The sequence below is a fragment of the Gopherus flavomarginatus genome, chromosome 9 (genome assembly GCF_025201925.1).
Source record: "Gopherus flavomarginatus isolate rGopFla2 chromosome 9, rGopFla2.mat.asm, whole genome shotgun sequence".
In the NCBI taxonomy this organism is placed as follows: Eukaryota; Metazoa; Chordata; order Testudines; family Testudinidae; genus Gopherus; species Gopherus flavomarginatus.
The window spans coordinates 11,504,967-11,530,057 of record NC_066625.1 but is presented as its reverse complement, the minus strand read 5'-3'; the positions used below and the strand labels follow the sequence as shown (position 1 = coordinate 11,530,057).

The following is a 25,091-nucleotide window of genomic DNA, read 5'->3' as shown; positions in this document are numbered from 1 at the left end:
GGTTCTGTTCCCCCTGAATAACATTTCTCATCCTCGTCTGGGAGATGTTCCCTGTAAACAGAAATCTTGTAACGTGCTAAGTGAAAAAATGAAGTGAGAGGAAACTTGAGTCACCTTCCTGGGTTGTTTAACTGGCAGTTGATGACTAATAAACCCCACATTGGTGTTCGTGTGTTGGAATCACACTCATCTACCCTTTTAGAATACAGAGCATTACGAAGGTGGCTGTTTTTCAGCGGTCAAGGCATATGATTAAGGAAGCAGGAGCCTGGGGTTCTGTTCCTAGCTCTGCCATTGGCTCATGCTCTGATCTTCAGCAAAGTCACTTAACCTGTTGTTTCCGTTTCCTCAGCTGTAAAAACAGTTGGGGATGTAAAATCATTGCCTCATTGCAATGTGAACTCTGATAAGTTGACAGGGCTCTGGAAAAAGCAATGAGCACAATCTCTCCAGGATAAAAGAGGCAGAAAGACTGGATTAGATTAATGCCATGTACCCATAGGGTGACCAGAATCACCAGATGTCCCAATTTTATAGGAACAGTCCCGATTTTGGGGTCTTTTTCTTATATAGGCTCCTATTACCCCCACCCCAGTCCTGATTTTTTCACACTTGCTGTCTGGTCACCCTATGTACTCTGCTACCACGTAATATGATGTTGGAGCTGATAAAGTAGGGAGTGGGGGTGGGGATGGGGTTGGGGTCTGTGTTGGAAAGAGAAGTAGCAGAAAAGTTCTATGAAGATGTGGTAAATTCACAGTAGCCCTAATGGTGTCAAGAGGGAGAATAGAAGGGGGATTATTTAAAACCCAGGAGCATGAAATAATTTCATGGCAGCTCTCAGTGAGTGGTGTTCCTCTCCTGTCTCTCATTTGCCCAGTTAAAATAATAATATATCATGACTTCAGGGGGAAGTTTTGTCTGAGCAAGGACAGCAGCATCCAGCCCAATGATACTGTGCACTTTCAGAGTGCTGTGCAAACCCCAATTGTGAAAATGATCCAAGTCTCTCTCTTTTCCTTTAAAACACCTATGTTAACATGCAGGGCTGGCTGACTGTTTCCCAGCAATATACTCTAGGAAGACATCCAGTATCTCTTGCTTCACCAGTCACAAATGCACACCCCTCTGCTCTTGAAAACTCACCTGAGGTTGGTCCAGGCCCTTCAGAGACAGAATGACAGAAGCAGCAGCAGTGAGGTAGGAAACTGTAGTTCACACAGGAATCATTTAGGGCAGTGGTTCCCAAAGTGGGGTTCATGAACCCCTGGGGGTTTGCAGAACTTACAGGGAGTTCGCCAGAAAATTTTCACTAATGGTGACCAGAGGACCCTGGGCACTAGAGGCAGCAGATGGGACCCGGTTGCAGGGCAGACAGCCTGAGTGGCAGGAAGAGTGGGGCCAGGCATTTGGGGCTGGCAGCCCAAGCCCTGCCCCCATCAGCGGGGGAGCCTGCAATGGTTCCGGACGTCCAAGAGCTATGCAGAGCAAAGCAAGCGCATCCATCACACTGAAGAAATGTAAACTTAAATCCCTGGAAATATTCATTTTTAGGAGGGGGTTCCCGAGATTTCACAATTTAGTGAAAGGGGTTCATGGGCTGTTAAAGTTTGGGAACCACTGATTTAGGGAAAGTGCTATGTCCTGTGTTATGCAGGAGGTCAAACAGGATGATCACAATGATCCTTTTCTGGCCTCTGAACCTATGAGCATTCAATGTACCACTGTCCATCACAGCATTTCGTCATGGCAAACAAGCTAGACCCAAAGCACTGAACCTGGCAGAGTTACTACAGGAAACGTGCCCAGAGGAAAGTTCTGCATCTTTGCTCTCCACTACTGTCGATGTGGACCAGCAGAGGGCAGAATTGTCTCAGAAACCAAGCAAGCCAGAGCCACCCCCATCCCCCTTACCATTTCCTCTAGTCCGCCTGGCTGCTGTCATTTTCCTATCCCTGTCTGATCATTCTTCGCTGAGCTCCCTGTTCTGTCTCAGCTGTGTCTTTGGGTGTTTCACTGAATTGATATTTAGCCGTAAGCAAGATGGTGGGCCGAGGACATTGTCAGGTTTGCAGCGTGTAATGCATCTCAGTCCCCTAGGCAGGGGCCTGTATCTCTTAGGGTGCGTGCGTGCATGCGTTTAGGGGCTTCTCATAGGGTTGCCAACTTTGGTTGGATAAGTTCCTGGAGATTTCATCACATAACATAATCTTTGATTCCTGGAGGCTCCTGGCCAATCCTGGAAGTGTTGGCAACCCAATCTTTTCAGCGCTCATCTTCTTGGTATCTGATTCACTTTCTCTGAATATTCAAGCAAGGGAGTTTACAAGCACACCATATTTCAGCGAGTGGCACATAGGTTTGCAATGCCAGTCAAGTTTGGCCTGGCTGCCCCTCCGTCCAGCTGGAGGAGCGCCTGGGCCAAATGGTATGGGAACCTGGTGCACAGGGCGTCTGTTCCTGTATGTCAAGAACTTGACACCTGATGGGACCAGCTCATGGTACCAGAGAGAGGGGATACTCCATGGCCAGGGTAGACCTGGGGTGCCTATGGAGTGGAATCAGTGGGGACTGCAAGGGGGTCCCTGCTGGGAGGGCAGGGACTGGAATTTGCCCCGTTCAAGAAATATCTGAATTGGCACCACTGCTTCCTGTGCTGTGAGTTTTTGTGCCTCAATCCCTGAGCTTTGCAGGATTCAACCAAAACATAAAAGAAGTAGTAAAAGAATGCAGCTGTGCCCAATGCCAAGTGTGTCCTTTATAGTATCTGCCCTTGCCAATCCAAGAGGCTTCTTTGCTTCAGGGCCAGTTAGAAATCCAGCATTGCAAACTCTTTCACCTCAGTGCCCTTCTTGGTTCCCCTTGTGACAAAGAACCAACTCCTATGCATTGTCCTGTTACCTGCTACATGCATCAGTTATTCTCTGCTTGGGGATGAGAGGGTTGGTACCTGCCCATGAAGAAGCAGTAAGTCTATTGTCCTGATCTATATGCAGGATGAGGGTTATCAGATTGCACTGATCCCTGTGAAGCCAAAGATCCTTCCCCAGGGGTGACTCAGAGCCAGATTACACCCAGGCACAATGGATGTTCTTAATCATTTGGATTAGAATGTGGAGAGGTACATTTCTCTGGAGACAGGTGCTCCGGCAAGGGTTCTATTAACATAAAAATGTCCAGCGATGGACAACTCCCCAAAACCAGTGCTTGAATTTTGTATGAGTAGGTGGTGTGGGGAGGGGAGCTAAAGCCCTTGTAGGAGGTTGCAGGGATTCTCCCTCCCAACAGTTGTTTGTGACTTTGTGCACGTCATTAGAAAAGCAAAAAGATGGAGCTTTTCAAAGCCACCCAGAGAACCTGGGCACCCAGCTCCCACTAATTATATTGGAAATTAGGTCTCCAAAGCCCACCCCAAAAGTACAGGTCTCTCTTCATCTCTGCCAGAGTTTCATTCAAGACAGCCAATAAAGTTTCAGTAATGAGGAGTGGTGCCTCTCCCACTCCAAACACCATGTTGAATTGGGTGGTGCCGTTGGTCTCCCGAAAATACTCGTGCTGTACAGAACTATTTTTCCTGTGTCTGCATTACAGATCTTTCCAGGTGAAGATGGCTTTGCCTGCCCTGCGGCTACACGGCCCTGCAAGTGGTTGGCGCAGTGCAAAGTGCCCACTGGCATAGATCGAGCACTCACAGCAGCTGCAGTAGTAGGGCTGGAAAATTACAGCTCATTTCCTTGTTTGTAGTGCAGTCGGTATACCTGGTGGCTCGATGCCAAGAGATGTGCAGTAACCAAACCTCTGTGCCTGTCTCTGGTTTCTAGGGGGGGAGCTGCTTTCTCTGACTTTGCAAGGTTTGGATTCAGAATGAGAACCAGTCTGGGTTGGGGCGGGGAGATATTCAAAATGATTCTTGACTTTCACCTTCCTGTGTTTTTAATTGACTGTGCAGCCAAGATAATCCGGGAGCTGGGGAGAGCAGGGATGAGAGCTTCCTCCCCATACATGTATTGAGGTGGGAGTTCCAGGCAGTGCTCTATTGGCCAACGAGTCTCCTTGTGAAATTATTCCCTTCCTCCCCCCAGCTCTAAGGGACATTGGCTTTGTTTGCTTTTAATTTAACTTCCCTGATAGCAGTCTGGCCTGAAGGAATGAGTGCAGGGCCTGAGCTGTGGTCCTGGCTCTGCCCAGGACTCACTCAGCCACATGGCCTCTCTGAGCCTCAGTATGCCCACCTGTGAAATGGATAGCACTACCCCCTGTAATCATCTCAGGTAGGGTTGAATGGCTTCCAGTCATGCAGCATGGATTGGGGAGTAAGTGATTCCAGAATCTCCTGCTTCCCTGACACAGCTGTGAGGATACTTTGCCTCTAATTTCACCCTGTTCTCAAGTCTACTGTCCTTGAGGATGAATATGTGAGCTGCCATCCTTCCAGCCCAATCACCTTCCCCACTTGCCCCTTGCACTACTGTCACTTGTTATTATCATAACTGGCCAGCAGCAGGGCAGCCCTGTGGCCCACAGTTACCTCCATGGATACTACCAGGAGGGTAGCGTATTCTGGTGAATAGACTAGGTGGCAATGGGAGTCAGGAGACCTGACCATTGTCCTCACTGCCACCGACCTTGGGCAAGGTCACCTACCTTGCTTGTGCCTTAGTTTCCCCATCTGTAAAATGGGGATAAAGTGCTCTGAGACGTACAATAAAGGGGCTCTATAAGTGCAAAGAATGATTGTTACATGGACACACTTGGGGAATGTGGCACGCTCAGGGTTAAAGAAAACAGCCTGCAGGATGAAATTTCCAGTGGTTTGTTCCAGTTCACTTCAGCCAGGCTATGAGGGGAAATGCTTTATGCAATGTTTTATGGCCAAGTGAGGGAGCGCTTTTGTCAGGGAAGGGAAGCCAGAAGTGATTGAGGATGTATTAAAAGCTGAAACTACCAGATCCACCAATCACACCGAGGGCTGATTCCAGGGGAATAAGAAAACGGCAAACGCAGGGAGGGGAAAAACAGTGGCAAAGAGCTAAGTAGATGGGGATGCTTCACTTCTTTCAATTTGGGTAACAGGGCTACCCCTACCCCAGCAGCAGCTCCAGACTCCATTCCTGGCAAAGGCAGCCTGTGTTAAACCAGCCCACACACCCTCAGCACCTTCTTTTCCCTAAAGATCAGGCCCCACTGACTTCAAAATGGGCAATGTTTCCATTGACTTCAGTGGGGCCAGGATTTGCCCCAGGAGTGCAAGTATGCAGGGCCGGCTCCAGGCCCCAGCGCGCCAAGTGCGTGCTTGGGGCGCCGAAATGGCTAGAGCCGGCCCTGCAAGTATGTGAAAGGTTAGAGGAGGGAATTATTTAGGGTGCTCCAAATGAGACTCGTAGACTCATAGACTTCAAGGTCAGAAGGGACCATTTTGATCATCTAGTATGACCTCCTGCACAGTGACAGGGTGCTATGCACATACCCAGGCAGGACTAGCGGATAGGTACTCTGCTGTGTTTTATGCAGCCTGTTGCAGAAGCAATGTGGAGTTCCTGATTGAGTGCCTGGGGCTGTCGGTTAGTTTCAGAACTTCCAGTCAGATTTGGGTTAACATAGTGTATAAGGAAAGCTGAATGGTCACAGTGAATTACTGTCCCCTCCCTGCTAGGGCCTTGGGGTTACTCTATGTTACTGCCAACCATAGTATAAGGAACATGGATTAATTTTGCTAAGGAAATCTGAATGAAGGTTATAGTATCTTCTTCCACATAATCAGTGAAGTTACAGCTAGAGCCCTGACATCTCTCTTCCTTGACGTAGGCCTAAAGCATCCAAGTTGCTGGGCAGCTGCTAACTTTTGGGTCACTGCCGTGAAAATGGAACTTACAGGAGATCAGTGACATTCCAAGTGCATACATCACACAGTCTCCAAAATGTCCTTGTAACACAAAATCAAAACACTCTCTGCATTGGCAGAATTACGGACGCCCCTGGGCCATGTGCACACACCGAAGATGCGCTTAAATCAACACAAAATCATTGTAGGGGGACACAAAGCTGGGTTTAGAATCAATTCTCTTGGGTGAGCTTGTGCCTGTAAATTTGCCAGCAGAACTAAGTGAAACAGCTGGGAGCTAGGTTTAAATCAAATTTAAAATGTCCACACTGGAGTTTGCACTGGTTTAACTAAACATGTTTCAAATTGTACCTTTTAGTTACACCTCATCAGACCCACCACCACCGCCCTCCTCACGCAAACAAACAACACATCACCATGGCCATGACCCCCCGGGATACACAAATTCCATCACCACTACCAAGCCATCTGGCCGTCATTTCTATGATTTTCACCCCTGTCCCCAGCATGATGCAACCACCCTGTCACATTCCCACTAAACCCAAGATGCAGTAGCAATCAATGCACATTTTGACTCATCTCAGATATACAGATGCAATAAAACTTGACCATTAATGGCCTGATCTAAGGCCTACTGAAATCAGTGGAAGTCTTTCCACTGACGTCAGTTGGTTTAGGATTAAGGCTCCCCGAGCGTCACACCATCACTACTAAATCGTTGTCAGTGTTTTGTTTGAATCCTGCAAAGCTCAGAGATTGAGGCACAAAAACTCACAACACAGGAAGCAGTGGTACCAATTCAGATATTTCTTGAAGGGGCAAATTCCAGTCTCTGCCCTCCCAGCAGGGACCCCCTCCCAGTCCCCATTGATTCCACTCCATAGGTACCCCAGATCTACCTTGGCCAGTTTATGGCCCAGTGTTGTGTCTGCAGTCGGTACCAACAGTTTAGGTCAAAGTAATTCATTCAGAGGAGCAATTAAGTACTAAGGCAGCTGGAAAAGGGGCTGGTTTGGGAGGGGCAGAAGCCTGAGGGATGTGCCCTGCCCTCTGATGGGCTTTCAAGAAAGTGTTTTATTCCTGGCTTTTGGAATCCAGCCTGCCGATCCCTTTCCTGCCATTAGAGATGTCCAGCTTGAGTTCTGGCTTGTTAAGAGAGCAGCAGGAGGATGGCTGTGAGCCTGCCCCGCCAGTCACCGAGACGCAAACCATTTCAAATGCTTCCCATCTCATTCCTGCATTTGACAGCCAGCTCTGCCCAACCCCCTCCCTCCTTACATCTGAGCAGGTGAAAATAAAACCTGGGCAGCAGAGACTGAAAGGACACCAGTGCCAGCATCAGAGCAAGAGAACTTCTGCCCTCCAGACTCCGGCACCCCCACTGCTTTTGGGTAAGGAGAGGCATAGTACTGGCTTAGTAAGGGTAACAAAATGCTTCCACGGCCACATTATTACCAGTCAGGGTGACCAAGATGACAGAGCAAAGTACAGACCTCAGTGTTTGACCAGCTACTCTAGGAAAACGGACCCATGTCTGACAACAGGTGTTAACCGGGATTCCAGTGCTTCCTCAACTGGTGTAGAAAATGGGTTAGTTGCTAATGCAGAATCAGCCAAAGCATTTGAAAGACCCATTACAGTGGGTTTGAAACCCTGTTTTGAAACAGGAATAGATTAAAGCACATTAGGGAACTCTTCGCGTACAGCAGCAGGGTCCACCCAGACACTTAGAGCATGGCAAGCTAGTGCGGGGTAGGTTTACCGCCCAGCTTGCCGCAAACTAAGTATTCACGTAGACAAGCCCTGTGGTAAATTCTGCATCAGTTTGAGAAAATAAGCTACTAGGGATAACATTTTCAAAAGAGCCGAAGACCTATTTTCAAAAGAGACTTGGGGCAAAATTTTCAAAAGCACATAGGCCCAGATTTTAAAAGGTATTTAGGCTTTACGGCTCTCAGTACTGCAACACCTAACTGATTTAGGAACCTAAGTCTCCTTTTAATAGCATTGACTGTGAATTTGCTTTAGGCTCTTAAATGTCTCCAACCCTCTTGAAAATTATATTTAGGCTTCTAAATCAGTTAGGAATTTCAATGCTGACCACAGAAATGCCTAAATACCTTAATACCTTTACAAATCTGGGCATTAGGAGCTAATTGAAAATCAGTAGGTATTTGGCTCCTATGTTCCTAAGTCACTTTTGAAAATGGGACTTAAACTTCTACGCTTAGATGCTTTTTAAAATTTTACCTTCAGGACCCTAAGTCCCATTGATGTTCAATAAGACTTAGGTTTTTTAGGCTCTAGATTTTCAAAGGTATTTAGGTGTCAGAATAGCAGATAGGTGCCTAGCAGGATTTTCAAAGAAACACCTGAGCTGGTTAAACACTATTGAAAATCTCACTGGGTGTCTACTTCTTCATACCTGCTCATTTGTCTATATACCTTTGAAAATCTGGCCCCTGAAGTGCCTATGATACATTTGAAAATGGGCCTTAGGCTCCTATGGCACTTATGAAAATTTGACCGTAACAGACTGAGAGGCCAGCCCTGAACTTCAGTACAGAATTTTTAAAAAGCCAATCCCATTTAAAGGGTGAAAGACAGTTTTAGATGTTTTAAAGACCTTATGTGGTTGATTTTATTGGCTTACTTGGTAGAGACATATAAGAAAGGAAGACCAAAGAATTCCGAAGCGTGTGTACCAAGGAATGCCACTTAGGGTGACCAGATGAGAGGAAGAAAATATTGAGACACGTGGGACAGGGGAGTCCGCCAGAGGAGAAAAAAAAAAAGCTGAGTGCTGCTGGCGGAGCGAAATATTGGGACAAATTGCCTCCTGACCACAGATCGGTTGGGACGCGGGACAAACACCTAAATATTGGGACAGTCCCAATTTTATTGGAACATCTGGTGACCCTAATGCCACTACATGGCCCATGATCATGTGGCCACCAAAAGCTGTAATAACAGGAGAAGATTGACAGTGATGAACAGAATCTTAATATACAATCAGACCATCTTAAGCTCCTTGACAGAGATCAGTACAGCTGGTGCTTGATTTGCAAGGAGGTCATGTCCCTCTCAGATTTGCCAAAAAGGTGATGATCATTTTTCTTGAGTTCAGGAGCATTAGCTTGCTAATTTTGACCCCAGGTTCTTTTCACATCTACTTTTACTTTGGACAGTATTTTTCAAATCAGGACGCTCAATTATTCCTGACTAAGGTGAAGAGGTGATTGCTTAAATCCTGCTTGTCATGGAGTGTGGAACAGACTGATTGCTTCCTGACTGAAGCAGAAAGGGAGTTATAGAAACTTATTAACAATATATATTCAGGGCATATTTGACCTCTATACACCTCATACTGACCAGGCAGCCAGTCCTATCAGCATATAAAGCAGCAAATTTAACAACATGATTAATTGATGTTAAGGGCCTGAAATTCTCTGTGAACATGAAAGTGGTTTTGCAACACAATTAACTACGTGTGCAAGTGCTGCCTGACTATATGGTTGGCCCCCTCAAGTCATGGAGGCAGCTGGCTGCATACAATCAATCATTCCAGTAGTCATCTGAGGGGTTAGAACCGCAGGCACTACATGGGAAGCTAGGGTGCGGGGTCTTTTTAAAAAGCAGAGCTATTTATTGGTGGAGCAGGAAGGTGACTCTTGCTTCAAGGTTCCAAGGATTAGAGGAGAGAATGGATGTCACATCCACCGAATCTGAGGTCTGGTCTACGCTACAGACCTGTATCCGTATTGCTTGGTCACTCAGGGGTGTGAAAAATCCACACGCCCCTGAGCGATGCAGTTATACCAGCCTAGCCCCCGGAGTAGACAGCGCTATGCTGGTGGGAGACTTCTTCCACTGATGTAGCTTCTTCCTCTCGGGAAGGTGGGTTAACCACACCAACTGGAGAACTCTCTCCCATCAGCCTAGAGTGTCTTCATTAAAACACTACACCTGCATTGGTGCAGCTGCACCGACGCAGCGTTTTAAGTGTCGACTTGCCCTAATACTTTGGGGAACCTTTTCCTCTATTCACTCTTGGGAGCCCTGCAATCAGGGCTATCTCAGGATATCTTCATCAAAGAAAATATTTTATTTAATAGGAACGAACTAAGTGGAGATTCTGAGGTGATTTGTAAACAGCTAAGCAAGGGAAATAGATGAATGGGGGAGATAGGAGTCTGAACTTGTAGAAATTCTGATTCGAAGTAGCAGCTATGTACTGTACAAATCTTGGGCTGACAATTGGACAGGAGAGGGATCAATCAAGCTGAACAATCGCCGGCCTAGGGTTTGTGTCTGCATTTCGTGTCGCCTATGCATGCTGCCGGAATGTCTCACATGCCTAATAAACTCATAATTCCGTCAGGGAAAGTTACCTTTATATGCCAGCCAGTAACTTGGAGGAAATAACCTTGGATTTGTACTGGTGCTGCATTAATTATTTTTCTTCCATTATTGGGAAGGATCAGCTTTGGCATGTGGAAAGAGGAAATTTCCAGGGTCAGCGAGTTTAATATTTTGCACGTCTAAATAGAATGATACTCAGAATGGAAGGAAGATGTTTGTCCTCCATGAAGGACTGTGTTAAAAGCATAAATGCATAGGGTCTGAGTCTTCTCTTGCTGGGATAAATCAGGACCAGCTCCATTGTGGGAAATGAAGTTACACTAGTGTTAAATTGGTGCAAGGGGGACGGGGGCGGGGGAACTAGGCCCCAGGAGGCAAAGTTACAGTTGATATACAAAGGGGTTATATATATTCTGTCAATCTGATGATAGTTTAGGGCTGGACCCTCAGCTGCTCCAAAGCTCCTCAGGAATGCAACGTGTGCTGGCAACTTGTACCTGCCCCCAAGGGCCATGCGGAAAGCTGACGATCACTCTAGCTCCTCTCCCATCTCTGGAATTCCCATCCTCTCTTGTGCCCTCTGGCATTCACATTTCATAGACCTGGGCGAGCCTGCTTGGGATTCCTCCTCACCTTTCCATCTCCCTTTCCCTGCCAGAGAGGTGCAAAGGGGCTGGAGTCAGGATCAGAATCTGGCCCATTAAGTCTTTTCTTAGCGGTCTGATTCTGTCAAGTGCTGAGTGCCTTCAGCTCCCCAGTGAAATGAATGGGAGTTGAAGCCACTGAGCATTTTGCAGAAGGCTCTCAGCACCTTACAAGATTGGGCCCTAGGAGCACAGAGAATAGCCAGAGGAGGTCTGGGTTCTGACCCTGCACTTAGGGATGCTGCTGTGGACTGCGCAGTCACCTGGATGCCTGGATTTACTTAATTGTTTTTCTTCTCCTCTCTCTTTTACTTTGCTTAGTGACTTTGTGCAGTGCAAACACCTCATAAATCTGCAGAGAATATTGAAATGATGCTTAATTCTCTTATCACACTTATCGGAGAATGCCACTGGGACATATTGAAGTAACTGTCTTCGCCTCCCCTCTTGCTTTTCCACTTTAATTTGATCCTTATGTCTGCCTCGGAACAGCAGGCATTAATGGATGGCAGTTTCAATGTGTTTATCTTTTCTTACTGTTTTATTTAATAGATATGGATTGCTTGAATGCTTTGTTTAATGGATCCATGGACAAGAGACCAGAGGAGATCTCATTTCTGTCATTTAAAGAACTGGCAATAAAAGGAGAGAAAAAAAGAAAGGAAACGATGAACAGCAATGCTTGCAAATATATGTGAACAACCATCCATTAATAGAAGCCCTGATCCTGCAGTGGGATCTGCATGGCCCCAATCCACTCTTTGCCAGGTTGAGGCTTTTGATTGCAATCCCCTTCAGGCTGGGAACCGTACATCTTAGATATCTCTGTAAAGCCCCTTTCAAAGTGCTACCTAAGGACTAACTCATGGCCCGGCGGCATACGGGAGTGGAAGGTGTCCCTCACTACCTGTGCCAGGTTGCAGCATGAAAAAGAGCAGCTAATTCAGAGCCACTATATCCTTCCCTACCGTGCAGGTGGCCGGTGGGGAAGGGACAGGATCTGAGCTCTGCCCCTGCCCCCCAGTGCACTGGGTAGCATCTCACTCTGCTCCAGGGGCAGCACAGTAAGCACTGCCCTTTGCCAGGGCTGGTGGTAAAGCGACCATTCCAGCCTAATGCTCATTATTAATAATCGTTAACAGGCCCACCCTCAGCTGTATATGCAGGAATGGGAGAAAATCACAAGCATGCAAAAAACAACCCTGTATTCCACCACTCTGTGGCCTTGCCTCCACTTCTGCTCTAATCTGCGTGTTTTCAGCTTTAATTTTTTTTCAACATTGCATTTATATCTTATGAAGATGCAGCTGTCACATTATGCTGCTGACCTGCTAACCCAGCCTAAGAAAAGAGTTCTCCTACCCAAACAAGCTCCCTATGGGGTAGGATATTCACCCCAATGTGTAGACATTGCACTAGCCCTCTGCAGGTGAATTTCCCTCGGCCATCTTGTTCTTAGAGTGGCTGCAGCTACTAACAGAGGAGAGGCATAAACTGTGCTCTCTCCTGGAGGTGTTACATTTGTTCTTTCTTGCTGCTAGTTTTCCTTAATCTGCAATCAGTCATTTTAGACTCATAGTGCATGTTTGGGTCTGTGTGTCTGGAAACACAGCACCCACTGAACCAATTTAGTTGCAGAATTCTCTTGTACAGCACAGACTGCCAAGATATTGAAAGAAAGTTCTTAACTTTTCTCTCAGCTGAGGAAGGTCTTGAGAAAACAATCTATCAGAACACACCCACTGGGGACAAAAGCCTCTTGATCGAACATGCTTGGGTTCATCAGCATATGCAGAAAATGGAGAGTTATAAATGAAACACTGCGGTTTTTCTCTTTCTCACTTCCTTTCTGTCCGTCTTACTGACAGAACTTTGCTGTCTTGAAGCAGGATATAGACCTGAGTCAGACAAAGAACTTCTGCTGTTTGATGTTACTTTCCTGTAACACTTTCCTGCCTACAGCTCGTTGTTTAAGCTTTTTTGGTACATGATCAGTTTATCAGTTTTCTGGTCTTTGCCATTCAGTCATGTTGCCCATATTACAGCCAGCTGACCCTGCACTGAAAGGCAGTTGACAATTCACTGCACATAGCCTTTGGGGACGGAAAAAGGTAGAAAGAAGTTTATTTTTGCCACAACTCGGTGGCCAGTAGAAGTGTATTCAGAACCATGTAACATGAGCATTACTAGCCACAAGAGGCTGGACATCCTGAAGGCAATGGGAGTGGATGAGACTCAGAATCATCTCTTGTTTTCCTTGCCTAAGTAGCTGATGCTGGTGTGGAGGGGAAGCTCAGTTACTCTAGTCCCTGGAAGGAACCACTTTACTGCCTGCTTGACAGTTATATCAATCTTCTGGCTTCTGAGCGCTCCTTCATGGACTTGAGACAGGAAATGTTGTGGATGGCACAGTGGTTGAGGGGGTCTACCCAACAGGACAAGGCGTGAGCAGGTAAAAAGGACCAGTTAGCCCTGTCACAGGCTGCACCTGGAGGAGAGTCAGGGCTGGCTGGGCTTAATGGCTAATGAAGTCCAGCTGGGGGAAGAGCTGGGAGAGACATAGAGAGAGGAAATTGGTGGTACAGGAAGGAACTCTTAGTCACTTCCTAGACCGGAGGGGAGTGGGCTAGAGACAAGGAGCAGGTCTAGGGGTAGCGTAAGCCCTGGGATTCTGCCTCAGAATACAGAAGCTGGCAAGAACCTGAGAGAGGGTGAAGTAACCATAGGAGGCTCCAGTGGTAAGCTGGGTGGTGGGCCAGTAGACGAAGAAAGAAAGAGCCCAGAGGAACAGCAATAGGTCTGAGATTGGGTAGGCCAAGGTTGCTGTGCTGGAACCTAGAGTAGTGGGCAGGCCCGGGTTCCCCTGCCAGCCCTTAGGGATGTGGCATGGTCTAGGCAGTGGAACGGAAGACTGCCTGAGACAGATTGTCCAGTGGAACTTTGGTATCCTGTAAGGGGAAAATTATAGTGACCTGTTCAAAGGGCCAAGCCATGAAAAGGGAGCAATTGAGTCCAGAGAGGGAGAGAGATAGAGTGAGCAACCAAAGGAAGGGGCGTCAGAGTGGTCAAGAGCTACTCCCAAGGTGTGGCCATAAAGAGGGATCTGGGTAGTGAACCGCATGACAGGGGCCAAGAGAACTAACTGTTCTTTACCTTAACAGCAAGGAAAAGTCCCTGTTTGAGGAGTTACTGCAATACATCTGCTTGTTACCTACTGTAGAATGGGTTTCTCCAGGACATGGTGTCTAGTTATTTTGCAAAGTCCCCCCTTTTCAGTTTAACTCCACTCATAAGAGCATACTTCCCAATGCCCAAGGCAAACATCTGTATGGGAAATGTAATACGTGTGTAGGGTGCTTGGGTACTCCTGTAGTGGGTCTCCTAGCAATACCTGAAATAGACTGGATTATATGTGCATCTAGAGAGGCCCTAAGCAGCATGATATGTTCCTCAGCAGTTCTCTGCCCTAACAGCTATGATCTGGTATCACTCACTCACTCGCTCATGCCTGTCACCCCAATCGGGTTATGGGCCGCCAACCACAGATCTCCAGAGTCCTCTATCCTGGGCCATTCGCTCTAGCTGGTTCCAGGTATAGCCCATTTTTTTGCTATCAGCCTGAAGGTTGCGTCGCCAGGTGTTTCTTGGATGGCCTCTTTTTTCCTCATCTCTGCTGCAACCTGCGCCGTCTTTCCTGACTCGTACATGGTCCTCACGTTCCATGTGCCTATGGTAATCCTCCTGGTTGCAAGATGGGTAATCGGCTTAGTGGCTTCCTCACGGCTTTTACCACCCAGCGTCATGCATCTTTGAGTTGAAGACCGTTCTTTTCCAGGGTAAAAGTCTCTGTTGTCTCTATTGTTGGCATTTCTGTAGCAGGTTGATTTTTTACGAGGTGAAGTTGCTAGCCCCACGTCCAACCCTCCTCCTTTATCCTGACTTGGGACAGGCAGATGGCCCCACAGGACCTCTCTAGTGGAGTTATTATGATCTGGTATGCGCCTCTGCTAATGGCTGGGGTACCACCAGTGTGAGGTGCTTCACTCTGATGTCTTTTTGTCATCTATGTCCCCACCAGTGGGAGCATTTTCATAGCAGTATATATACCCCGGCAATGTGGATGAGCATTTTACTTCTGCATGGTAATTGTCTAGTTCTGGTTCAGTGCAGGGATTATGATACTGGCTTCACACTTGGTGTCCTAGCCAGCAGGACAATGGTTTATTTCTGTGTCCTATGACCAGATACTCCTTATTGGGGGATTAAAAAGGAGGGAGCTGTGTGGAGGCAGTAGCTTTGCTCCGACTTGGTGCTGGATTATTGGTTTATGGTGTGTGGCTGGTATAGCCCATTAAATGCTACTTGTTTGCAGAGTCTGCAGTCAGGCAGGTGTTCACTGAATTGGGCAGAATGGGGCTGTTTGGAACTTGAGATGGAGAGGTCATTATTAGCTGGGATCAGATTCCTGAAAGTTCCAACAAAAGCCCATTTGGATGAAAATCTCTCTCTTTCTTTATTATTGGAATTATCACTGTACGGGGCCTCATCATGCCACTACATTGTTCTCCGGAAATACCAGACAACAGGAGGGCAACTCAATACCCAGTGCCACAAATTACCTAAAGATTTATTTAAAGATGCGATTGCCCCTGTCAGTCCCCGAGGGCACATGTAGAGCAGATGGATGGCTGCAAACCATCAGACATTGAGACTTCAGGGTTACCTGAGAGCATTAATGAGAATTCCATCCTTTCATAGTCAGAATAATGAGCACATTGAAGCTAGGAACCCTTAGGAAGTGCTGTTTTGGTGTTTGTTCTCAGAAGTAAATTTGACAATACAAAAACGGCACCTTCTTACTCTGCCTCTGGTGCCTGATCCAGCTCTGACTTGTAAATCAGAAGTAACCACATTAAGTCAATGGAATTACAGCAACTAGTATGACAGTAACTTTGCATCTACTGTATTTTGTTCCCTGCTGGCCTTGTTCCAATCTCACACTAATAGAAATAAGTATACCAAAGTCAACAGGTTACACTGGTGCAGAATGAGTGCAGGAGAATCAAGCCCTATGTGTTTTCAGTCACTGAATTACATCTGTTTACTGAGTTTTTGCTACTGTTAGCACTGCAGAACCAACACTGGCATGGGAAAGCAGGCTGGGTTCTCTTCTGTATTGAGCATCAATAAAATGCTCGACTATATTCATTCCTGATGATGCTGGTGTGGGAGGCAGACAGAGCCCTGTTTGATGTTCAGATAGGAGTTGGAGCTTACAGGGCTGGCAGTCAGAAAAATCATTGCTTGATCTGTATGCCGAACAAAGTGGTTTGCAAATTCCTGAGAACATATAATCCTGGAGGCCAACCTGTTATCCTTATAGAGCTACTCCTCTGCCTGCAACTTCACTTGAAGAACCTCTAGTTCTCAAGAGGACACCTACCCTCCCATAAAGGACAAGCCTCCTGCTAAGGCTTGACTTTGCAGTGCTGCTGTCCTTGCATGTGCAGGTTTCCATGCGTAGGAAGAGCAGAATACCAAAGCTGGCTGCTGGCAAGGTGGCTCTAGGAGGAGAATTTTTACCTTTCCTGTCTTTGTAGCATATCTTCTCCCTGATGCTCATCTGCCATATTGTACCATCAGTTTTTACGTGGTACTCCCCATCCCCAGATGAGCTTCTGAGAGCCACTCCAGCTTTGACTATTGAGCTGCACTATGGAGCTGTAAAGGAACCTGTCAGTTCTTCTTATAAATGCTGTGTTCTCCCAAAAGAGCCTAGAGAGTCTAGAAGAAGGATGTCTTGTGATTAAAGCACTGGGCTGGGACAAAGGAAAGATGGGTTCATTTCCCTGCTCTGCCAGAGACCCCCTGTGTAACATTAGACCAGTCGCTGCATCTCTGTTTCTTGTCTGTAAAATGGGGATAATTCTAATATCCTATGTCACAAAGAGGATAAATTTATTAATGATCATAAAGCACTGAGGAATTACAATAATGGTGCCATTTAGGTATCTAGGCAGTTAGCCTGTAAAATAGCAGGTTCCATGCTAGCTGTTATGCAGAGTATACTCTGAACTGCAGAAAGATCCCTGTGCACTAGGCAGAAGTAATGAAATAATGAAACTTGTCGTGAGAGACAAGAAGGAAGGCAAGGAGGTGCTTTGGACCCATCACTAGTAATACGTTTGACATGCGTCAACCTGCAAACTTCTTTGGAGGAAGTCAAGACAATTAAAGAGATATTGGAGCTTCAGGGGATTAGGTTGATATTGTCATCTGGGCTTCACGTACCTTCTACCTGTTGCTGCTTATGCATGTTAATATCTGGAGATGTCCTTATCTCTCTGGAAATGGAAAGGCCTCTTCTGAGAGTTAACGGCTTTCTGAGATCTTCAGGCTGTGTGGTTGTTGCAGATGTCATAGCTTTATTAGTTTAACTGTCCAGATCTTTATCGTAATGTACTAGCAGGTACTTGTGAGCTTTAATATTATTGGCAGTTCTATTTTTTGCCAGTAACTAGTTTAAGATGGTTTCACTTCACTGTCTAGATCTTTCCTTTCTTTTTTCTTTCTTTCTTTTATTTTCCATACAGTGTATTACACTTTCCTTCACTGCCCTGAGAAATAACAACTCGTTAGCCTGTGAACGCTAGATAATGGGATAAATCTGCCTAAACAATACTTTCATCATACGCTTTTTTTTATTCACATCCTGCATAAGCCGCCACACTTTTCTGCAACAAATAACTGAGAAAAAAAAACCCTGGGAATTGAATAAAAAACCCTCAAGTGGAAAATGGATTATGCAACACCCAAGTTGGATGCATTTGATGTGTAATCCATATCTGACACAGGAGTCGGAGACAGATAGTAGATCTCTGACTCATAGTCAATAGGCAGCCGTGGAGATCCTCTGAAAGGTGCTTTCAGGGATGACCATCCCTCGCAAGTTCAGCTTTGCTAAGGTAATCAGAAATGACTAATAGCCTCACTGCCTCACCAACCTGCACTGGCTATGGGTGACAAAATTCTGGGCTGCACAGCATGGGGAAGGGAAGTTAAGCTAGAGAACTTTATATGGAGCTAACTGCACCTGAGATGGACGGGGATCAGTTTATGTTCAGGAGAGGATTCGCAAAGATTTGCATATCAGAAACACAGCTGATCATATTTGGACATACACGAAGAAACACCCATTTTAGACCCAGGAAGCCACTGCACAGTGAGCACAGAGGCATTTATAAATAATAAAGACCTCATTTTTAAAGGTGTTAAATGCTCACAAACCCAGCCAAAGTCAATGGAAACTCAGCACCTTTGAAGGTCAGGCCCAATGATAACTGCTTCCCTATTATAAAACAATTCTCCATGGAAGAGCTCTGTGGGAACAGTGCACTCCTATCTGTTTCTTGTCTGTATGCTTGTATGGAAGGGATCAAGGCTTCCCACCTCCTGAGTATTTTCAGAGTTCGGGAAACATCTCCCATAAAAGATATTTGAAATGTACTTGCCTTTTTTTTTTAAATTGATCTGCCAAAATGCAGTGTGTTGGCTAACATGGAGCTGTGCAATGGGAACAGGCTGCTGCACTGAAAACATGCAAAATCAAAGGTTACACTTCAGCTCCCTGAAAACTCCCCTCCCCTATTCAGTGATAATGATGACAAACTAACCAGCCCCTGAATCCTGCCAGCCCCAGACCATTTCTTTACTGTAATGCTCCAGGCATTGATTTCTTCAGGCTGCTTCTTGCAATCAGCACAGGGCACCAAGCAGAAGGACTTTGATTTGGAGACACTTCACTTGGAAAAATGTTGGTTTGCAAGCGTTAAATCTATCTAGGTACTTATATGGGCCGTACTACTGTAGAATCTGAGCACCTCACAGTCTCTAGTGTACTTATCCTTAAAAGACACCTACGGGCAGGGGAGTACCATTCCTCCCATTTTACAGATGGGAAACTGAGGCATTGAGACACTAAGTGACTTGCTAAGAAAGCAGAGAATTGAATCCTGGATTGCCCTGTAAGGGAATCTGGAGGCATCATCGTTGCTAGGGAAGGCAAAGGGACTGTTGGGACACCTACTGGCTGGAGTGGAGTGCAGGAGATATGCAAGTATAAGGAACAGCCCCACTTGTTAGTTTAGAAGTGTGTCCCCTATGAATGCCCCCCAAAAAGGTGCATAATGGAGAGATGAATGTAATGTGCGGGGGACCCCTTCCACATGCCTGACCAGGACTCTAGACCAATAAAAGATAAGGCTCCCTCTGACGGTGTCCATCCCAGATTTTGTAGTGAGCCCAGAGCATGCTGGGACAGAAGTTTGGCTATTCATTCGCTATTATAAGAACACTGCATCATGATACTTTACCACTGAATCCAAAGGCTTGATTTAAGGATTTCACTAACAACACAGATTGTGGTTACAGGGAGAGCTGCACTTTAGACCTTTTTTAGTGCATCTCGTTAGTGCCAGGTTGTGGTACCTTCATCTCTCTCTGGATAGAGCCCCGTGGTCCTAGGCTGGGTCTTAGGGCTGCAGTCACCCTGGTTACCAACCATGATAAGGTGACAGACCCAACTGTGTTTAACCCCTTTCGTCGGGGAGCTTGTGAAAGCAGCTGATTAAAGTGACTCAAACAGCTTCTTCAATGCAAAATATTGTTTATTACTCACAGGTATATCGCATTCAGAGCATAGGGATAAAACAGCAAAAAGCCTATCTGCCTGGGTCAGACCTAACTTTTATTCTTACCTTGCAAGCTTTGGGTAAGTTCCATTCAGCCCAGCCCTCTGCACCTGGGAGAGACAGGGGTTCTCTGAGTGTTTATCTCTGTTAGCGACTCATCTCCAGCCGCTGCTGCCTGCTCACCCCACTTCCTCTCTAGACAGAGGTCTTTAATGGTTTGGTGTCCCCTGGATCCTAGGCTCAGGCCTGGGAAAAATTAACTTGCAAGTTGAGATGGAACCAGGCAGGTGAGCACTTCCTAATTAATAGCTTCCCCTCATTGTTTCCTTAAGGGCCCTGAATATTCCTTAAGCCATGGCCGTACCATATCTTTGTCATTGGTTCATTTCCTGTTTGTTTCCTCCCAACAGCCTCCTTTGATTTAATTCCATGCAGTCAGGAGAATAATATCAAATGGGAAAACTGAGATGATATTCTTAAGAACTTCATCCTTCTCCACCATATAGGACATAAGAAAAGGTAGGAGGCCACAGCCAGCCTGTGGCATTGCTGTTCCCATTGATTTACTTTTAGAGTATGTCAAGTGTCTGGGTGGTAGACTTACTATCAGAGCAAAAGAGCTTTGAAGGAGAAACCCAAAGCTGACCCCTGTGCTGCTGGCTTTGCATTTAACCTGCCTGATATTTCCATCTCTGGGGAAGGACAGGGTTAGTTAAGTAAATATGCAAAACCCTCTTCTTGCCCTGCTCTGGATTATTCCAAGCATGGGGCAGGCCCTCTGAGATTCTTGAGGAGTAAGTGGTGGAGAATACTAAGACAGGGTCAGATCCTGACCTCTGCTAAGGCTGCTTTGTGCCCCCAGCATAGCAACTTTAAACCAGGCAGCGGGGGATTCCTGAGGCTGCTCTAATTTATGCCAGAGGTTCAACTGGTTTTTAGCTGTCCCAAGTTCAGGGGAGTAGAAAGATGGCTGACAGTGATGTGTGCTTCCTCCGCTGTCCTCGTCTGCAACCTGGGTGCTTTGGCACAGCTGAGGATCTGGGCCTGCAGCTGGAGACCAGCTATGCGGGAAAATCAAAGCAGTGAAGGCTGAAGGAAATCCAAGTAAATGACAAACTTCTGGGGCAGGATCATGGGCCCAGTTCTGATCTCATTTACACCCACATAACATCTTTGGCTTCCAAAGGAATCACTCCTGATTTACAGCAGTGTAAGTGAGACCAGAATATTAAATGTCTCTGCTCATGGCTATGCACATCAGTGACTCAACATATACACACTTGTTATTATTAATAATCAGTACTAATACTTGTGAGGAATAAATAATAATACAGTGATGAGCAATGATGGAGAATTGGGGAAGAGGATGGAGAAAGGGAATAGAGGGGCATATGATGGAGGAGAAATCGAGGGAGTGGAGGGAATGGGTGAGAGCTGAGGGAGCAGAGAAGGAAATGGTGTGAAGGGAGGAAAGCAGGGGGGGCTCCCCTGCAGCATCTCCAGTAGCACTCGCTTGTTTTGTCAATGAATGAAAGAGCTTTCCCCAGTCTCTGCTGTGTCCCCGTTAATGTACAGTTATTTCAGCCGGCAAGGAAAGAGTCCATGTTCCGTATAACCCATAAAGTTCTGCCTTTAATAGAGTTACACCAGGTCTGAATTCAGCCCCCCATGTCTTTATGAATAGGAGTGAGAAAGAACCAATGTCTCTGGAATAAGATTACTGTGAAAGCTTTGTGTCTCCTCAGTGATTCACTGGCAGAAAATACATCCCCAGGTGCTGAAGGCTTTGAGACAAAACTGAGAGCACAGGACTGCTGGCAGAGGAAGAGACAGTAGGACAGTCCAGGCACCACAGAGCAACCATCTGTGATTTCCTGCAGCAGCAAAGAGATTCAGATAAAGTTACTTTAAACCCACCCACCTTGCAGTATATTTGCCCATATTGATTCAAATGGCAAAATTGCAGCCAGTCTGACAAAGCTTAAAATAGGGTGAGGTCCTGTAGGGTAAACAGTGGAGATGAGATGTATTAACCGCATTGTTTATGGAAAATGAGTCAATGCCCTTAACCTATTTCACTGTCTGTTTCCTGTGGAAACAGTTAGTAGTTATACTGCTTGGATAATTAGATTTCTCCTTTCACAAAGCCCACATGTCCTGGGTAGTTGCTATGTGATGTGAGGGGAAATTAGTAACTAGGGACCAGCAATGAGTTTAGCTCAAATAAGAAGAACCCCAAACCTCAAGCTGAACCTCTGAGCCTTTCGCCTTTCACTAAATGCAGCACAAAGATCCAAGCGTGGGTGTGTTTTCAGTTGATGAAATCCATCCTTGGGCAGTAATTGTCCACGAGCCCTAGGGAGGGACAGAAGAAAGTTTGGTCATGGTTACCTTGAGTCATCTTTTAATCAAGAAGCCAAAATGCATCCTGTGCTGCTGTTCTTATGGCCCAGGGCCAAAGCCTTCATGTGTTTGGACTCAGCAAGGCCCACGGGCCTTAGGAATGAGGACTGCCAACTCAGCTTCCCAGCAATGCCATCCTCTGGTCATCATTGTCCTGTCCTACTGCTCCCAGCGAGAGGGATTCAGCAGAGGCAAACAAGGACTGATGGGGATAAAGAGAAACAAAGACTGTGAAACCATGATGACTGTTGGCTGCATTTTCTTTCCAGAGCTTTTTAAACTGGGCCCATTTTCTCCTGGGGACTCTCTAATGATTATTAGATAGTTACAACATTTCCTTTGGACTTCTTGGGGCTTTCCTAGGAAAAGATTCAGTATCTTTAAAATGCGTTTTCCCAGACTATCCAGCCCCCGCTGACCAATGTGTACAGAGAAATATGTTTGCTAATCTACACACCATGAGCAAGACCTTTAGCTTTGGCTCCTTGCAAGGAATTCATCTGTGTTCAGTATACAAAGATGTGTCTCTTGTGTATTCCTCACAGAGCCTGAAGCATTAATGGCATTTAGACACCTGTCAGGTTGTCAGGCATTAGAAACAAGGAGATTGCAGGACCCCAAGGATCTGGTCTGCTATAAATAGCTGTGTCTTATCAGAGAGCAGGGAGGAAAAAAGCCACCTTCCCAAATGCTGTGGTTGTGCCTCGGCGAACTTGCGTGTGTCACACAGACACGGCTGAATGACCTAGACCTGTTGAGGGACAAGGTGTCTCATGGGACACAGAGACTTTCACGCTTACATTACTGATTCAAATCTGCCCTGGGGTGATAGTGAATGAAAATCATTACATTTAGCAGTTGTTGGGTAGATTGAGTAAAATAAATTGATGTTCTCAGTAGTAAACAGCTGTGCATGTAAACAAGCCAGGATAATTGATAGGCCTCTAGGTAGTTTCAGCAGAGAGGTCAAGGAGTGAATGGGTATGGAGTGGGAAGGATATTCCAGTACCATTAATGATGATAAGAAGCAAGGAGAGATTGCTCTGTGGAAAGACCGAGGCTCTAATTGATGATGTTCCCTCTTATTCCTCTCCTCTTGAGGCAGACAAAGTAATGAATAGTACAGAGAAGTTAAACTGGACACTCCTATTTTTACACAGGAACAAGAGGATGTTCAATAAAATTGAAAGGCAATGCATTTGAAAGTGATAGAAAGAAATATTTTTAGGCAGGGATGATTGGCCTGTGGCACTCACTGCCACAAGATATCACTGAGGCAAAGAGCTTTGTAGGAGTCATGAAAGGGTTAGAAATGTTTATCAATAATGGCAACACCCACAGTTTCATTCCATAGGATTCTAAAGACTTTGTTAAGGGATACATAAAGCCTCATACTTCAGGGCACAAATAAACCCAATAAATGATGGAGTCAGGAAGAAACTTCTCCCATGGGAAGGTCATACCATAATTGTTCACTGTGGAGTCCTTGTACCATTGTCTGCATCATCCACCACGGGCCATTCTCAAAGATGGATACTGGACCAGATGGATCTGATATGGCAACTCCTATATTCCCCTCATTTCCCTAGACACAAATCCTTCAGAACAAGATTGAATACATTTATCAAGGCAACATGAGGGGAGTTTTGCAGTGCTGTGCTGCACCTGGTCTGTGGGTAGAGGATTTCAATTTACAGGGCCTGATCCAAAGCCCCCTGACTTCAATGGGTTTTGGATTAGGCCCCTACTGCTCCTCAACCTGGCAGCTTCACCAACACTAACATATGCTTTGAAAGAAAAAATCAAATCACTGCAAATGTTCCCCTGAAGGATATTAAAAGGCAGATTTTCGTGTACCAGGCAACAGGCGCTGTCCATATCCCCTGAGTTATGACCTGCAGAAATGCAAATGGCATTTTCACACTGAGCGCAGCAGTCAGGAGACATTTATCACTCGCTGAAAAAATGCTTAATTGTGGTTTTTGTGCCCATTTAACAAAGAAGGGAAAACAGACTCTGGATGCAAATGTCTGTTAGGAGACAATCTTTTGTTTTCCAGGCAGATCATTAGTAGCATGAAATGTTCTTTAATGATCATTAAAAAGGTGGAAATCCTGCTGGGACAGATGGCTATTTTGGTCTGGCTTTCTCTGAACTCTCATAGCAAAAGGCTCCCTGGGAGGCAGTGGGATGTTACTTGAATCGTGTGTTCCCCCAGAACGCTGAGTCCCCTGCTCTCTAATAAGATTGCTTCTAGTCTTCCAAAGTTTAGGTTTCACAGTATGTGAAATCCTTTGCCACAAACGCTGCTTCCTGCATTTTGATGCTCTCTGACACAATGCCCCTACTCTCCGAAGCGCTGCTGAGTGAGTAAGCAGAGAACAAAGCATTGTGGTAGCACCAGGAGGCCACAGCCAGATTTGGGGCCCCATTGTGGTAGGCCCTCTGCAGACATATTGTAAGAGGTGGTCCTGGACTTTCATCCCAATCTTCTACTTGTATGTTGTATCTTTCTCTCTCACCCTTTACCTGTTGTGTCTATTCAGACTGTCAGATCATTGGAAGAGACTCGGTCTTTTATTATTAATATATACCTGTGAGTCTCAAACTTTTTCTATTGGTGAGCTCTTTCTCAAAGCAAACCTCTGACTGTGACTCTCCCTCAGAAATTAAACATGGGGAAGTTAGTTTAATTGAATATTAACTTAATTTAATGGGAGCTTGGGCCTGTCAGCCCCATGCATGGCCAGGTTCAGGCCTGTCAGCCCTATGGGGCTGACAGCTCGCAGCCCCCATGTAACCACCTCAGGACCCCCTGAGGGGTCATGTCCCCCAGTTTGAGAATCCCTAGCAGAGCCATTCTCAAACAGTGGTTCTGGACCCCAAAGTGGGTTGTGACCCCGTTTTAATGGTGTCACCACGGCTGGCATTAGACTTGCTTTAGCCCAGGGCTGAAGCTGAAAACCGAGCCCCATCGCCCAAGAACAAAGCCGAAGACCAAAGGCTTCAGGCCTGGGTGGCAGAGCTCAGGTTATAGGCCCCGCCGCCTGGGACTGAAGCCCTGGGGATTTGACCCTCCTCTGTCCAGGGCGGTGGGGCTCAGGTAGACTCAGGCTTCACTCCCCACTCCTGGGGTTGTGTAGCAATTTT

The 25,091-nt window shown here is 46.1% G+C and overlaps 2 protein-coding genes across 6 annotated transcripts in view; one reads left to right on the top strand and one right to left on the bottom strand.

Moving 5' to 3' along the window:
* The window catches only part of MRM2 (mitochondrial rRNA methyltransferase 2), a 338,368-nt gene that overhangs the window by 156,499 nt on the left and 156,778 nt on the right, over window positions 1–25,091 (bottom strand). The window lies entirely within an intron of this gene.
* LOC127057557 (uncharacterized) overlaps window positions 1–25,091 on the top strand; it is a 110,687-nt gene that overhangs the window by 13,811 nt on the left and 71,785 nt on the right. The gene's annotated exons all lie outside the window — the stretch shown is intronic.